The 16,302-nt window shown below is 42.3% G+C and overlaps 9 non-coding genes across 9 annotated transcripts; 6 read left to right on the top strand and 3 right to left on the bottom strand.

The window, feature by feature from the left end:
* Positions 1–1,245: 1,245 nt before the first annotated feature.
* Positions 1,246–1,317, top strand: trnag-ucc (transfer RNA glycine (anticodon UCC)). Its single transcript has one exon. It is a non-coding gene; the product is annotated as a tRNA-Gly (tRNA).
* A 1,643-nt stretch (positions 1,318–2,960) lies between these two features.
* Positions 2,961–3,034, bottom strand: trnat-agu (transfer RNA threonine (anticodon AGU)). Its single transcript has one exon. It is a non-coding gene; the product is annotated as a tRNA-Thr (tRNA).
* Positions 3,035–3,314: 280 nt separating this feature from the next.
* trnap-agg (transfer RNA proline (anticodon AGG)) lies at positions 3,315–3,386 on the top strand. The gene has a single exon. It is a non-coding gene; the product is annotated as a tRNA-Pro (tRNA).
* Positions 3,387–4,219: 833 nt separating this feature from the next.
* Positions 4,220–4,292, top strand: trnaf-gaa (transfer RNA phenylalanine (anticodon GAA)). The gene has a single exon. It is a non-coding gene; the product is annotated as a tRNA-Phe (tRNA).
* Positions 4,293–4,409: 117 nt separating this feature from the next.
* trnan-guu (transfer RNA asparagine (anticodon GUU)) lies at positions 4,410–4,483 on the top strand. The gene has a single exon. It is a non-coding gene; the product is annotated as a tRNA-Asn (tRNA).
* Positions 4,484–6,862: 2,379 nt separating this feature from the next.
* trnas-aga (transfer RNA serine (anticodon AGA)) lies at positions 6,863–6,944 on the top strand. Its single transcript has one exon. It is a non-coding gene; the product is annotated as a tRNA-Ser (tRNA).
* A 4,817-nt stretch (positions 6,945–11,761) lies between these two features.
* trnak-uuu (transfer RNA lysine (anticodon UUU)) lies at positions 11,762–11,834 on the top strand. Its single transcript has one exon. It is a non-coding gene; the product is annotated as a tRNA-Lys (tRNA).
* Positions 11,835–13,058: 1,224 nt separating this feature from the next.
* On the bottom strand, positions 13,059–13,132 carry trnat-cgu (transfer RNA threonine (anticodon CGU)). The gene has a single exon. It is a non-coding gene; the product is annotated as a tRNA-Thr (tRNA).
* Positions 13,133–14,040: 908 nt separating this feature from the next.
* trnam-cau (transfer RNA methionine (anticodon CAU)) lies at positions 14,041–14,112 on the bottom strand. The gene has a single exon. It is a non-coding gene; the product is annotated as a tRNA-Met (tRNA).
* Between the last annotated feature and the right edge of the window lie 2,190 nt (positions 14,113–16,302).

Consider the following 16,302-nt stretch of genomic DNA (forward strand, 5'->3'; position numbering starts at 1 on the left):
AACCACAGACATGTTATTTTCACAAAGTTACGTTGTAGAGCAAAGAAAACGTCTCTTCTTGGTCACCTGTAAAACTTCATATCTATGTCAATTTACCAGCTGAATATTATAGTGAAAACATCAGTTTGTCCTCTCATGTGATTGGCCTCATGGTGTGTCCATCAAAATAACCCCCCTGTCTGCACGGATTCTCTGAAGATTCGGCTCTCCTCGACTGGACTCGGCTTTTTTCGACCGAAAGCGAGAATAATAAAATGAGTTACTTTGTCATCCACAAAATAAAACCACAAATGACTGAACAGCTACGTATTTAAAATAGCATTCAAAGTCATTTTAACCAGCATTACTGCCATCATTTTATCTTAACATAAAGTCCTTTATGTCCGCTTAATGCTAACATACAATGGAAAACGCCATAGACCGGCTAACGGGATTAGCATCAGTACCGCGATCATTTTAAAGCGTCAGTGAATTTATTCCAACTTAAACATGGCAGTAATACAGACATGTGCAACAACACTTACAGACATGTATTCGGCTCTTGCAGAACAATAAAACAGCAGAAATTTAGTTTCTACCTGTCTGTTTCTATCTGCTACATCATTAAAAACCTGCTGTCACACTACTGATCCCTTCAGATTGAGTCACAGAGACATGATGAGCAGAGTGAAGCTCTGCTGGGTGAATGCAGGATGTCCTGTTTATAAGACAGACACTTTAAGCAGCTCAGCATCAGTACTGACAGTTTCTCTGCAGTCTGTCTCTGAAACCACATCTGTGTCGGTGAACACGTGTGCTCCTCACAGTTGTGTGTCACTTCCTCAAAGGTTTGAAGTGATGTGTGAGTCTGAAGAGCTGCTGCCTTTGACGCATCACCTGATGATGTCACAGTACTCACAGAATGAAACTCTTCCTTTGAAGCTGCTTTGAAGAATTTCCAAAATCACATGTGGTTCAGATGTAAACACAAAGGCTGCACAGAGTCCAGAGTCAGGCCGACCACAGAGCCTGTTCTCCTGATCAGCCTGTTCAGTCTCTGTGTGTCTCCCTTTTTGTTTCTGTCTGCTTTAGTTTAGTTTTCAAGACTTCATGATAAAACACTGTGCAAGTTGCCATGTTTGTTGTTGAGGGATGATTAGTTTACTTTGATTCATTTAAGGTGTGGATAATGTTCGGTCATAAATCCAGCCACATGTTCCCATAACCAGTTTCATTAAAAAGGACTGTGATTGTTCCCCTTCACGTGCAATGGTGGTATAGTGGTGAGCATAGCTGCCTTCCAAGCAGTTGACCCGGGTTTGATTCCTGGCCATTGCAGTTTAACTTTTGCCAGAGGAAGGTTAGTCTTTTCTCTACATTATTCACAGTAATGGAACTTTGTCTGCATCCATCCAAAGGCAAGCAACATAAAGCCAGAGTGTTCAGACAACCACAGCCAATGCAAAAACCAAGACAGAGCCCCCCCGTATAACCAAGAAAAACAAAGATGGGCGGTTCGAAGGTACGAAGATGGGTGGACTTCAGCACGAGCAGTCCTAATTGACAGAATAGAATAAGTGATTACCACAATACACCATAAGAAAACGAAAAGGACTGTCACCCTGGAGACCATGACAACCTCAAGTATGGGACACCAAGCACAGCCCTGCTGGACGCCAACACCCACCAGAGACAAGTTCAGTTTATTGCCATATAATGATGGGATGGCTCCATACTCCAGAACATCCCTGTGAACCCGGTCATACACCTTCTCCAGATCAAATCTTGGGGTTCCACATGTCCACTATAATTCCAGTGAATAAGACAAACCACCATCCTTTCAGTTAACAGCCAAATGCGCTGACCGATTGCACCATTGAGACATGATGTTGCAGCCTGCTGTTCCAACTAGATACAGCAACAAGTGAACTAAACACAGCAGGTCTCTGGGTGGACTTCAAAGTCTTTCAGCAAACAGCTGAACACATTGATAGTTGTGTCATAATTGATGACATTGGATACGGAAGATAAAAATTGGGCTGCTTTGGAATACATATGGAGTTTTTTGTTTAAATATTGTGAGCAACGTTACATGGTCCAAATAAAGAAATATCTGATTGATATGAGTTCCAGCCAATGATCAATCACCTTCTGCTAAAAACAGCAACAACCACAAAATTTCTGTTTCTCTTGTCCAGATAGTGCAGGTAAAAGCTGTAATACAGGAAGTGATGGTTTTCATCAGTTTGTTTCAGTGATGAGCAGGAACTCCACTCAGAGTGAAGCCCTGCGGGGGTTTGAACGCAGGATGTCCTGTTTAATCACTTTAATCAGCTTAGCATCAGTACTGCCAGTTTCTCTGCAGTTGTTCTCTGAAACCGTGTCTGTATCATAGAAAAAGTAAAAACAAACGGGAAAATAACACTCAGTAACATTCATGTTTCCATTTCAACATTTTTGCGAGCACTCTACCATTTGAGCAGTCTGAAAGTGGCCTTACAGTAAAGACTGCCTGATAGCCTGCCTGAAGTGTGGGTGGTCAAAAGTTGACCAAAACAACTTTGTCCCCAAACACATCTTACAGCAGTCGAGAAAAGAAAAGCAGTTTCTGTCAGAAGCGGGATTTGAATTCACACCTCCAGGAGAGACTGCGACCTCAGACCGCTCGGCCATCCTGGAAATTCTTCAAAGCAGCTCCAACAATCTATCAACACTCCCACCAATATAAATCAGCACCCCTGAATACTGATTCTGTGATGTCACAAAGGTTCTAATGACATCAAAGCCTGTTACCGGCTCAAATTCACAGCTGTTTTTGCTGGATAGTATCTGGTTTGATTTCACCTCTTCCACAAAACTTAAGGATGCTCAACAGAGAGACATAAAGACTGTAACAGTTAACTGACTGGTCAGAGAGAGTGTTGTGTCTTTTTAACAGAACTTACATGAGATTAACTCAACAGCCTTACATTTTATCAATGAGGCACTGCTGGGATTTGAACCCAGGCTCTCCTGTTTACTAGACAGGCGCTTTGACCAACTAAGCCACAGCACCACTCTGATGTACAGCGATGTATTTTGGATCTGAAAATACCCCCAACATACGTGGCTGACCATCGTGACTTTTCTTTAGCATATAATTAACTGTCACATTAATGTCCTGAATGTGCTGTGTGTAAATAATGAGGTTAATCAAAAAAAAAAAAAAACAAACGCCACAAATGTTCCATCAGTAACCATCAAAGGAGATGCTGATTCTGTCACAAAGGTTCTAATGACATCAAAGGGATCAAAGACTCCTCCCACTTTTTTGTCATGACCTCCACAGTCCACATGGCTCGTTGGTCTAGGGGTATGATTCTCGCTTAGGGTGCGAGAGGTCCCGGGTTCAAATCCCGGACGAGCCCATCTGTTGCCTTTCAGTCAATAGGGGTGCTGACTGTTACACTATGCAGCTGTGTGAGGTTTGCTGTCTGGTTGTTAGTTGCAGTATCTTGGCAACTGAAGCAAGAGCAATGGTGGTTTTGTGGCTCATGCTGTGCTGAGGAGAAGGGATATTGGTGATTGACTGCTTTTCACAGGAGACAAACTTTGGTAGGAGTCATGATGGTCAACCACTTATTATATTTTCAGATCCTCTGTACATCTTGGTACTTCTTTGTACTACTTTTGTGGTGCTGAGCTCACCATTTGAAGCAAACATGAGGGAGTGTGACGTATGCATCTGTGTTGCATGGGGGATCAATGATTCTGGTTTCATACCGGAGCTGCTCTCTGCTCTGATTACACTGATTAACATCAGCTGAGGTCCAATCAGAACCTGAGTCCAGATGGAGCGTTCAGGTTCGGTCTGCCTTTTCTTTAAATTGCTTTTAATTATTTTGTTTTATTTTTATTGTGCATGTTTTAAAAAGTACTGAGACTTCCACCTGCAGTCTACCAGCTTCACTGGTTGGAAAATCAAGTCAAAGTGTGTGTAGTGGGTTTGAATCTTGCCTGTCCATGTTGGTCCTTCTTGAACATTCTCTAAATATCCTTGAAACCTGTTTAAGGTTAATTCAAAGTTGGATGGACTGTATCTACCGCTGAGCTGCACCACCTTCCTCAGTGTGTGTTCGTTGAGGGCTTGTTGGTCTCGAGGTATTATTTAGATTGAACGGCTCAATTAAATTAAAAACTCTCTTTCAAGAGAAAACAAGCAGAACTGTCACAGAAAATCCACCAGAAATGGGGCCATCCAGCCGAAATAGCTCAGTTGGGAGAGCGTTAGACTGAAGATCTAAAGGTCCCTGGTTCAATCCTGGGTTTTGGCATCAGAGGTGGTACCTGAGTGAGGTTCAAGCTCTGTTTTTTTTTTACCTACATTTCCAATATTCTCCCTCCTCTTTCAACCACAGCATGAAATATTGTGAGGGTGTGCGGCTCGTCATGTCTCTGTGGCGCAATCGGTCAGCGCGTTCGGCTGTTAACTGAAAGGATGGTGGTTCGAGCCCACCCAGGGACGATCTTTATTTAATTCACTGGTATTATCGTTCACACATGGAAGACCAGAGGATTTTTAAGTTGATGCTCAGTTATCTCCATCTAGTGGACAGATGGTAGAAGTTGATTCCTGAAAAGAGGAAGTGACTTTTCCTCAGATCGAACTGTTGAAGGAGAACGAGCAGCTTCTTCCTCACTGACTCACTCAACCTCTGTCTCCTGGGTTTGGATTTAGGTCTGGGTCTGGGTCTGGGTCTAAGACCAGGTGGGCCTGCTCAGAGTCTCTGTGTTGGATGTGAGCTGCTGAAATCTCTGAACACCATGAGTAACTGCAGTGAAAATACAAATATGCACTGAAAACGTGCATAGCAGCTTCTGTCAGAAGTTTTTAGTTGTAACCAATGAACCATGACACAATTGAACATCATCTGTTTTGCTTCATCTGCTTTTTAGTGTCCAGGACACAGAGGAAGACGATGTCTCCAGATGCACATTTGTTCTTGATGTTTTCACTCACTGTTTAATAAAAAAAAAACAAAAAAACAATTTAATTCATCCAGGTGTGATCTTTTGTTGCTCTGTAATATATTCGATTCATATTTTCTGTATGGCTTAGTCTTAAAATTATAATGGTTGTATGGTCAGCTCCTGCCTCATCAGAAGAAGTGGGATGGACAATAAATGCTGAATGGACTGTTGCTACTCTGCTTTCTCCATCACTATCAGACCACGAGTAAGTCAATAGGAATTACAAGCAAAATCAAGGAAATCCAATAATCCATCTACGCAAAAAAGAGCATTTGAATCATCAAAATATTTCCCCAGCTGACGAAAACGTGATGCTTTCCCTTCAAAACTTATTTAAGTAATTCTTATATAGAGCTTTCAGTTGTCACCCCACCACCCCAAATGTAAAACTGACATTTACGAATATGGAATAATGCAATAACAGCCAACATTTTATTTATATTTAGCATGCAATGTCTCAGTCTCTGCTGTCTGTTCCACAGAAGAACATGACAGTTCAGTGGGCTGACATGAACCACGTGACCACCCCGCAGTGAGATCAGGGAGTGTCGGGACTCTTCTCTCTCTGGGACACTGGATCTGTCTGTCTGTATCATGTCAGAAACTCTGAAACACTCTGAACTTCTTTAAAACGCGGTGACCGCATTAATTGTTCACTTGTCATGATATTGAGGTTGTGTCCTGTTTGGGGGTCACCACAACATCACACAACCACATGACTTGGGTACCAGATCCTTACATTGCTGACCCTCATTCTGAAAGCCGCCTGGGTGAAAAACAGGAATCCTCACTGCCAGACCATATGGGACATATTGGACTGTACGACCCAATGGAGCTGAACAAAGGGGCGATCCCTGATGATCACCTCACATAAGAAGCATGTCACATGTTTTTCCAGCATGTTCTCACTCCCAATGTGTCAACAGGCTCAGGGAGCATCCTTTATTCGTCATTCTGGACGAGTTGGGTAGCCTGACTGACGAACATAGAACTCCCATAACGTTGGAAATTGCTGCCGGGCTTCCCCCCTAACTCTTTGCTGTCATGGTAACATGACGTTTCCTGTCATTTAAAACGTCATTAATGTTGTCATTTGGCTGTTTTATATGGTTATATTTATTAGGTTTTAGAAATTGAATATAGAATCCAATTATTTTATTGAAAACTATAACCCATTATAAATGAAGTTTTTTTCTATTTCAACAGTGAGTGACATTTTATTTTTTTATTTATGTAAGATGGAAGATGGAAAGACAGCTAAACGGTTGCTGTGGCCGGACAAGGGGGCCGATTTTATTTAATTTCTGAACCATCACAACAACTTAATAATTAATTTTAATCATTGGATATTCCTCCTATATCATATTTGGTATCATATTGATTTTAAATGGGTACTTTTTTCACGAGCTTTTTTCACGAGCCCTTAGTGTTACGTTGCCAATGTCACTGCCTGACCATCATGACTCTTCCCAAAGTTTGTCTCCTGTGAAAAGTGGCCAATCACCACATTTCCATCTGCTCAACACAGCAACAACCACTTTGTCTTGTCCAGAAACTGCAAGTAAAAGCTGTAATACAGGAAGTGATGAGCAGGAACTCCACTGAGAGTGAAGCTCTGCTGGGGTTTGAATGCAGGATGTCCTGTTTATAAGACAGACAATTTAAGCAGCTCAGCATCAGTGCTGACAGTTTCTCTGCAGTTTTTCTCTAAAACCACGTCTGTGTCAGTCAACGCTTGTGCTCCTCACAATTGTGTGTCACTTCCACAAAGGTTGAAAGCCGTGCTTCCTCACAACAAGAAGGTGCCCTGTCCTTTGAGTAGAAAACTATCCAGGCTGGAAAATGCTGAGTCACAGGAGCATTGCTCTGCATGGTTGTTGTGGCCGAGTGGTTAAGGCGATGGACTAGAAATCCATTGGGGTTTCCCCGCGCAGGTTCGAATCCTGCCAACAATGTTTACTTCCTTTTATGGACCAAGTTTTCCATTTGGGGAGAGACACAGCTGAGTGCTGTTGTTAGGACTCATCTAAGAGGAGGAGAGCTCTCACTGGTGCTCAGTTATCATTATCAAGGCCGGTGATAGGGACACACCTTTAGTTCCACTTCCAGGTCATGGAAGCAATAATGAGAAGTCATTTCCACTGTGTGCTGTGCTGAAATAGCTCATTTGGGAGAGCGTTAGATTGAAGGTTTAAAGGTCCCTGTTTCAATTCCAGGTTTCAGCAGCTGTTGTGGGTCCTTTCAAAGACATTCCCTGAGCTTTGTTATTTAATTATGGCATTAAAGTCACTTAGTGTAACACATCACAGATTCTATGTCTTCAACATGAACACCTTTTATACCAGGCATTGGTTCTTAAGTTAAAGCCGAAATCAGAGATAAAATGTTATTCAGGAAATTTCAAATTGTTTATTCCCTTCACCTGTAATACACCTCTGACCAACCACAAAGGGACTCCAACCCCCAGCCTTCTGATCCAAAGGCAGACTACTCATCCTTTAGGCCACGTGGTCTCTGAGTGTGGCTGATTTTAATGTCCTGTTGTCAGTTTATCGTCTGTTCCATCGTCTCTACCAGCACTTGACTGGATCCATCTTGATCACTGAGCTACATCCCCTGCATGGTGTGGCAGCTTTAGCTTCTGAGATCATGCGACAGGTAAAACTTTTGAGTGCATAAATAACCAAAAAAAGTGTTTTTGTCTTGTATGATAAATGCAATGTGCATTTGTGCTTCTTAGTTTTGGAGTTTGCTTCTCACTCTGGGTGCCATGAATTTTTCTCCCCTCATAGATTGTTGGACTTTCTCCGTCATTTCCCACTTTGGACAAGGGTCAGTGTTTAAGTCCCACCTGCCCCAACAAAATGCTGATGAAATACATAATACATAATACATATAAGTCAGGAGCAGAACAGTACACATAACTGGGGAAAGCGAGAAATGACATTCTCCATGTTTTCCTGTTAATCAGTGCTGCTGAAAAACTGCTGACATTTTCCAGTTTAAGTTATCACTCCTGGTGGGACAGTAAAGGAATCTTTAGTGTGTATAAATAGCAGAGGATGGTTTTGATCCATCAACCTCTGGGTTATGGGCCCAGCACGCTTCCGCTGCGCCACTCTGCTCATAGCTGGCTGCGCTTCAGTCTCATCTGGATCCGTGGGTTGAAAATCCTCTGTGCTGTGCTGTGACCCAGCTGATGTTGGTTGGTTAGATGTAAAGATGGTAAAGATTTATGTTGCATTGGCCAGGAATTGAACCCAGGGCTCACACCTGGGAGGTGAGCAGTTTACAGATGAACCACCAATGACTGACCACCAGCAAAGTGACACACGACTATGAGAGTTTGTGAGGTTGGATGGTGCACGCTGACTGGTTGTGTGTCCAGGATGCTTCAAGGGCATCTTTCTGGTACTCTCTCCTCCTAACCTTTGGACACAGCTTTGAGGAGACACAAAATGTGAGACATGTGGCATTAGTGCAGTGAAGCTAGCAGCTGTATGTGGTCACTGCTCTCCATGAAAAGCAGCAGTCAGCTCTGCCTGGATACAACAGTGGTCAGGGCTGTATGATGTATGTTTATACTGAAACACTGACAGCTCTCCTCCATCTCATTATTTGGCTCCATTTGGTGGAAGCTGTGAATTGCAGGATTCAGGGGGAATACATCCATACATACATCTTCACTGAAATAATGACACCTGTGAGACAGCTCAAAGCTGTGTCCAAAGGTTTGGAGGAGCGAATGGCAGAAAGATGTCTTTGAAGCCATTTGGACACACAACCAGTCAGCGTGCAGCATTCAACCTCACAATATTTCATGTCGTTGTGGTTGAAAGACGAGGCAGAATATTGGAACTGTAACTTTGGGTCTAAAAAAAAACTGCATATCGCCCAACGTGGGGCTCAAACCCATGACCCTGAGATTAAGAGTCTCATGCTCTACCGACTGAGCTAGAAATTCAAAACATCCTCCGAAAAAATCGCTAAAAATCATTTCAAAATAAAAGCCGGTTTAGATTATTTTATTTGTATCTTCTATTTCAGTGAGCTATTTCACCACAGCGCACAGTGAAAATGTGAGGAAAGGGTTAAATCTTAATCTTAATCTTAAATCTTAAAGTCATTGCATTGTTGATGGTGAACTCAAAGGTTGTTAGAAGTGCTTTTCCCCAAAGCTTAGCTGCTGAAAAGTGCCTTTTCCCAAATCTTAGCTGCAATGTTTTGAAACAGGGGTTAGGAATAAGCATTGTCCAAAATCTTTTTTTGGACACTGTGCTTTTAGTTTGTTCTGTAATATTGCTGACAATATTTAAACAAAGAGCTGCACACATATTCACAAGCAGCCCAATTCTCATCTCACCTGCCCAATGAAGCCCAATCTGGCAACTCAGTGAACACAGTCCAAACAAAACCGCTGTTGGCTTTTGGGAAGGATGCTGAGAGAAAGTGGATGTGGTGGTTAAAAATTACACAAAACTCCAGAGGACACTGTGACCTCAATGCAGCGAGCAGAGTGGCGCAGCGGAAGTGTGCTGGGCCCATAACCCAGAGGTCGATGGGTTATGGGATCTGCCTTTAAGGCCATCGTGAATGATTTCTAAATATCTTTGAAACCTGTTGATGGTGAACGCAGAGGTTGTTAAAGGAGCCTTTTTAAAGGGGCAAGCTTAGCTTGCATGCCACCATGCCAGTACAGGGGAATTAGCTCAAATGGTAGAGCGCTTGCTTAGCATGTGAGAGGTAGTGGGATCGATGCCCACATTCTCCATAACACTTTAGCTTACCTGAGCACTGACTTGGCTGTTGAATTCACTAAGTGCTACTTGTTGAGGCAGTGCTGACTGATAAAGGAAACAGCAGGTTTGGTGGGAGCCATAACTGCCACCACAAAGTGAAAGTCGCAATTAATTACGCAAACTCAACATTTACTTGAGTTTTGAATTTAATAGTGTTATTTCTTGGTGCTGTGTTAACTACCAAACACAACAAGTCATGGAATTGATGTCTTCTTAGACGTTAGATGACTTCAATTACAGAATCTATTGATTTACTCCAATCAAAGACACTGATGAATTCTTTGTCTTTCGTGTCCAAAGGTTTGGAGGAGTTAATGGCAAAAAGATGTCTTTGAAGCCATTTGGACACACAAGCAGTCAGCGTGCAGCATTCAACCTCACAATATTTCATGGTGTGGTTGAAAGAGGAGGCAGAATATTGGAAATGTAGGTCAAAACAAGCAGGTCATAAAAAGTCATTTGGCAAGAGTTATGGGGTACTTCGGGTGAGGTCAACTCTGACTGAGATGCAGAATGTCCTGTTTACAAGACAGACACTTTAAGCAGCTCAGCATCAGTGCTGCCAGTTTGTGTCTGTATCGTAGAGGAAGAAAACACAAAGGTCTGTCACAAAGGTTCTAATGACATCAAAGAGATCAAAGACTCCTCCCACTTTTTTCTCATGACCTCCACAGTAGAGTGCACTCTGTTAATGAAGCTCCAAAGACAATCATGGTTCTGCCAGATACCTTTGAGTTCTGCTGACAGAAGAAAGAACCAAACTGGGCGAGGAGCCAAATGTTTGTTGGATCAGGAATCCTGAAATTTCTCTCTTTTGTGCAGTCAGGATGTCCAAGCAATCTCAGACTGTCCCTGTTTTACCAGCAGCTCTACAAGTGAATCGGTCTTTTTCTTTGTCCTCAGTAAAATAAACTGCATTTAAAAGCTTCACAATGTGAACAAGCTTCCAAAGACAGCCGTCCCAAGTAAAGTCTCCATATTGTTCAACTTTTGCTCCTACATTAAAACAAACCACTTTACCATCAACCTCAGCTGCAGTATACACATTACACTTGTGTTCACTTTGGTAATTTGGTAGGATGACTACACAGGATAAATTGCTCCAAGCTGAGTGGATAGTTGAGAGATCAGGGTGTTGCACAAGATAAAGACTTCCCGTGCTTCATAATCAACGCTGAAGATTAATGCAAACGTGAGATAGTATGACTTATGCATCTGTGTCATGTTGGAGATCAATGAAAGGCAGGAAATGCCTTTGATCTCCAGTGACGTCACACAGTCTCGTTGTGGAGTTATTAGTTGTTGATGTTGTTCTGAAAAAATCTGCATCAGTGAAACATTCATTCATACACGAGGACATCACGTATATTGTTGGAATAGAAAATCTTATTTTTTCTGTGTGTTCCTGAGAAAGAGGCTCATGTGCTGCTTGAAGTGAATCAGCACAGCTTCTGTCAGGAACATCTGTTTGTTGCTGACAACATCTGGATTACAGATGACACATCAGACTGATATTATCTGTGTCATGGTGTTCAGAGATTTCAGCAGCTCACATCCAACACAGAGACTCTGAGCAGGCCCACCTGGTCTTAGACCCAGACCCAGACCCAGACCTAAATCCAAACCCAGGAGACAGAGGTTGAGTGAGTCAGTGAGGAAGAAGCTGCTCGTTCTCCTTCAACAGTTTGATCTGAGGAAAAGTCACTTCCTCTTTTCAGGAATCAACTTCTACCATCTGTCCACTAGATGGAGATAACTGAGCATCAACGTAAAAATCCTCCGTTCTTCCACGTGTGAACTATAATACCAGTGAACTAAACAAAGATCGTCCCTGGGTGGGCTCGAACCACCATCCTTTCAGAAAACAGCCGAACACGCTGACCGATTGCAACCCCTGGCTGGGACAGGGCCGTTTGTTTGAGTCAAGCTGAAATAATTAATTTAATTTCATCTGAATTATCCACCTGTCAGAAGCCTGAGTAGCTCAGTCGGTAGAGCATCAGACTTTTAATCTGAGGGTCCAGGGTTCAAGTCCCTGTTCAGGTGATGCAGCTTCTTCCCTTTAGTGGTTGACATTATAGACTCCACAGCAGTGATAGGTGACACTGATCTATGAAATAATGAAACCATGAGTCTTTCATGTTCAAGGCCCATTTGTGCAGGAAAGATCTTGAGTCTGTTACCTCAGACCACTGAGCCATCCTGACACGTGTGTCCAGCTGCCAGTCTCTGGTGAGGAAACAGAAAAGTTAATGATAGCTTTGATAGGACAGTGTCAGCTCTCTCTCTCCCTCTCTCAACCCAACCGGTCGAGGCAGATGGCTGCCCCCCCTGGTTTTGCCTCTTAAAGGAAGTTTTTCCTTGCCACTGGCACCAAGTGCTTGCTCATCGGGGGATCTGTTGAGTGTCTAAATAATTTTTGAGTTTTGTCTCGACCTGCTCTTTATGTAAAGATGATTGATGTAACGTTGTTGTGATTTGGTGCTATACAAATAAATCTGATTTGATTGGTGGAGCATTGTTACGGTTGTAATGACACAATTTTCAAATATAACCAACCATAGATCGCGAACAGCTAGCTTAGCAGAGGATTGGTTTTGTTCATCAACCTCTAGGTTATGGGCCCATAACCACTGATAACTGAGCACCAGTGAGTGCTCTTCTCCTCTTAGAGTCCGAACAACAGCACTCAGCTGTGTCATATTTTAAGGGTGTGCAGATAACAGAGATTCTCAAACATGCTGCATCTCTCCCCAAATGGGAAACTTGGTCCATTTAAAAAAACTAACCGTTGCTGGCAGGATTTGAACCTGCACGGGGATTTCTAGTCCATCACATTAACCACTCAGCAACAACACCCACACGCAGGAAAGCTCCCGTGACTCAACATTTTCCAGCCTGGATAGTTTCCTCCTCAACTGTTACCAAACTGTTACCTTAACAGGTGAAGGTTCATTCTGATGGAATGAACTGTTTCTACACAAGCTGCATGAATGTGACACAGAGCTCATGTTTAAAGTATTTTTCTTCAGTACTCTTATTGTGTATGGAGCTCTGACTGTTGACATAAGTGCAGGTGACCTAAATTCAGCAGCATCATCAATGTCCTCATCTCATCCAAAAGGCTTCATCAGACAGATCAGTGTTGAATGAGCTCAGAAGCTATCTGGTTAGCTAATGCTGCCAGACCATGCAGAGGATGTAGGTCAGCGGTAGAACATGCACTTCCCATGTGTAAGTGTCTATCTACAACATCTTACATTATGAACAAGGTACTGCTGGGATTTGAATCCAGGATCTCCTGTTTACGAAACAGGCACTTTGACCAGCTAAGCCACAGCACCACTGTGAAGTACATGTATATACAGAGGATCTGGTGATGGAAGTGTAATGTGTATACTGCAGCTGAGGTTGATGGTAAAGTGGTTTGTTTTAATGTAGGACTCTGCATCTACCTGAACCTGTTTGACTGCAGATGTGCATTTTCATTTGGACCCCAGGAAGAGTAGCTGCTGCCTCAGTGACAGCTAACGGGGATCCTAACAAGTGATAAACAATAAACAGACATTTCCAATTTTCATCAAAATGTATTCTTTAATTAAATGTTCCAGAGCTCAGACTGTTGGTACACAAACAAAGAAAGGCATACTTGTGGATTCACAAGATTATATCAGGATCTGACCTTTTCCTGTTCCATCAGTAACCATCAAAGGAGATGCTGATTCTGTGATGTCACAAAGGTTCTAATGACATCACAGAGATCAAAGACTCCTCCCACTTTTTCTCATGACCTCCACCATAGAGTGCTGCAATAATTCTGCCTTTAATAGAAGTTTAGGAACATTTCATGAAAGAATATATTTTCTTTCATCTTTCATCTTTCTGGTTCTGACTTTGTTTTGATGAACCTCATTATTTACACACAGCACATTCAGGACATTAATGTGACCGTTTATTTTATGCTAAAGAAACTTTGGTAAGAGTCATGATGGTCAGCCCCGTATGTTGGGGGAATTTTCAGATCCAAAATACATCCCTGTAAATCAGAGTGGTGCTGTGGCTTAGTTGGTCAAAGAGCCTTGTTGCTCAGGTCAGATGTTGTAGAAACAAACTACTTTGGGGTTTTCATCAGCTGTAGGTTACAACGATCAATATTATAGATATGACAGACAAAATTCTCCATGTTTTCCTGTTAATCAGTGCTGCTGAAAAAGTGGGACATCCAGTATGTACATGTAGCAGTATGCATAAATAGCAGAGGATGGTTTCGATCCATCGACCTCTGGGTTATGGGCCCAGCACGCTTCCGCTGCGCCACTCTGCTCAGGGTGCTCAGATTTTCTCTGGAGATTAGTGTAATTTTTAACCGCCACATCCACTTTCTGTCAAAGTGGTTGTGATCATCTGGGAAAGATTTTGTGTTTGTCGAAGCACACTTCAGTAATTACAGAAAAGGCTGCTTTAACAACATCAACAGGTTTCAAAGCTATCTCGAGAGAGTTCAAAATAATTCAATTTTTCAATCACCTGTATTTTTCAGTAAAAACACTTTCCCTGACCGGGAATTGAACCCGGGCCGCGGCAGTGAGAGCGCCAAATCCTAGCCACTAGACCACCAGCGAAAGATGCTACCTCGATGCGGCCTCGTATAGTTCCAAACATCATCTCCACGGTGTTGGAAATAACTGAAATTACTGCTCCATATTATCCTGCTTAGTCACTCAACCAAATTACTGACTAAACTCCTGCAGAAGAAGTTACATGAGGTTATCTCAACAACCTTAAACTTCAATAAAGAGGCACTGCTGGGAAGTTGAATGCTGGCACGCTGTGTTGCGCTTTGTTGAGCTAAAGATACAAATAAAATAATCTAAATGAGCTTTATTTTCAAATGCTTGTGTGGTGCGACTGCTCTTGTTCTTTCTGATCACTGGACATCTGATCACTGGATTCAAAGTCCAGAGTGCTAACCATTACACCATGGAACCACAGCTAGTGTTAGCTGATCATGATCATGTCATTGATGGAGCCAAACCGTCTCCACTTCTTATATGGTGAATGTGTGCTTCTGTGTTTTTTTTTTCTTTTGCAAGAAAATGTAAAATGTTTACTTCTTCTACGATACAGATACAGACGTTTCAGAGAACAACTGCAGAGATGACTTTCTGCTTAGTTGAGGTGATGACGAGGAACTCCACTGAGAGTGAAGCACTGCTGGGGTTTGGATGCAGGATGTCCTGTTTATAAGACAGACACTTTAAGCAGCTCAGCATCAGTGCTGCCAATTTCTCTTTGAAAATCTGAGTATCCAGTTCCAGAACAGCTGATCTTAGTTGGTTCATGTTCATGTTGAGTTGCACGTGTGCACAACCTCTATAAAAAGCCATCATCAATGGAGATCCAGTTATTTCAACCCAGTGGAGTTGGAGGTCTTAAAGCAGGCCCACGGAGAGGATGAGTACGTTTCACCGAAAATGTAACAGCTGCAGCAGCAAAGGAGAAACAGCATGAGAAGAAATTACTACCCGAGTCAACGTATAAGTTTGGATGTACTCTTAAATTGATTTTACATTTAACTTTAAGAGATCGTAGTTTACAGTTATAAATATAAATGGGGATAAAATCAGATTTTCATTTCATTTCAAAACTCTCGAGTGGTGAATGCAAAACTTCCTGAACTTGTTTTCAGAATTGCTCCTTTTCTTTCAGCTCACTTCTAAAATTAATTTTATTTTACATTTTCTTGCTGAAGATAAAGCAGAGAGGAGGCTTCATCAGACACTTTGCATGCATTCATACGTGTAGAGTGGACAAAAGGAGGTAGTTTCCATTTTCGAAGGACAGAGTGGCAATATTTTGACAGGACTCTCAGTGTTCCATTGGTAAGATTTAGGTTCCACCGAGACTTGAACTCGGATCGCTGGATTCAGAGTCCAGAGTGCTAACTCTAAAGGAAGGAAAGAAAGGAATTTTAAAAGTGTGGGCGGTCAAAAGTCGACCAAAATATCAGTCTCTCCTGGAGGCGTGGGTTCAAATCCCACTTCTGACAGAAACCACTTTCATTTCACCTCTACTGCAGCAAGGTGTGTTGTTTGAGGACAAAGTTGTTTTGGTCTATTCTTGACCGCCCAAACTTTTAAAAGACCAAAATTCCTTTGACATGTCGAAATATTGCTACTCAGTCCTTCGAAAATATGTTCACACCAAATAACACACACCTGCCAAATGGGAGGCCTGGGTTCAATTCCCAACCGATGCAAAGGAACCAATTGCCAACATCCAACATATGTAAAAATTGTCATGTTCACCTCACACACTAAAGGTCTCTGGATAGAAGCTGTTAGGAAACAGCTTTATTCTCCTTGTTTATCCACAGAGGAAGTGAAGTCACACACCGCATGATGTTTCTCTTTCCTTTCCTCCCTACATTACCTCGTCTGTGCAAGTACTGTATGCTGCTTTTCGAGTGTCTTCTTTTGACAGCATGTAAAAAAATCCATGAGACCTTGTAGAC

The sequence above is a fragment of the Echeneis naucrates genome, chromosome 2 (genome assembly GCF_900963305.1).
Source record: "Echeneis naucrates chromosome 2, fEcheNa1.1, whole genome shotgun sequence".
Taxonomy (NCBI): domain Eukaryota; kingdom Metazoa; phylum Chordata; class Actinopteri; order Carangiformes; family Echeneidae; genus Echeneis; species Echeneis naucrates.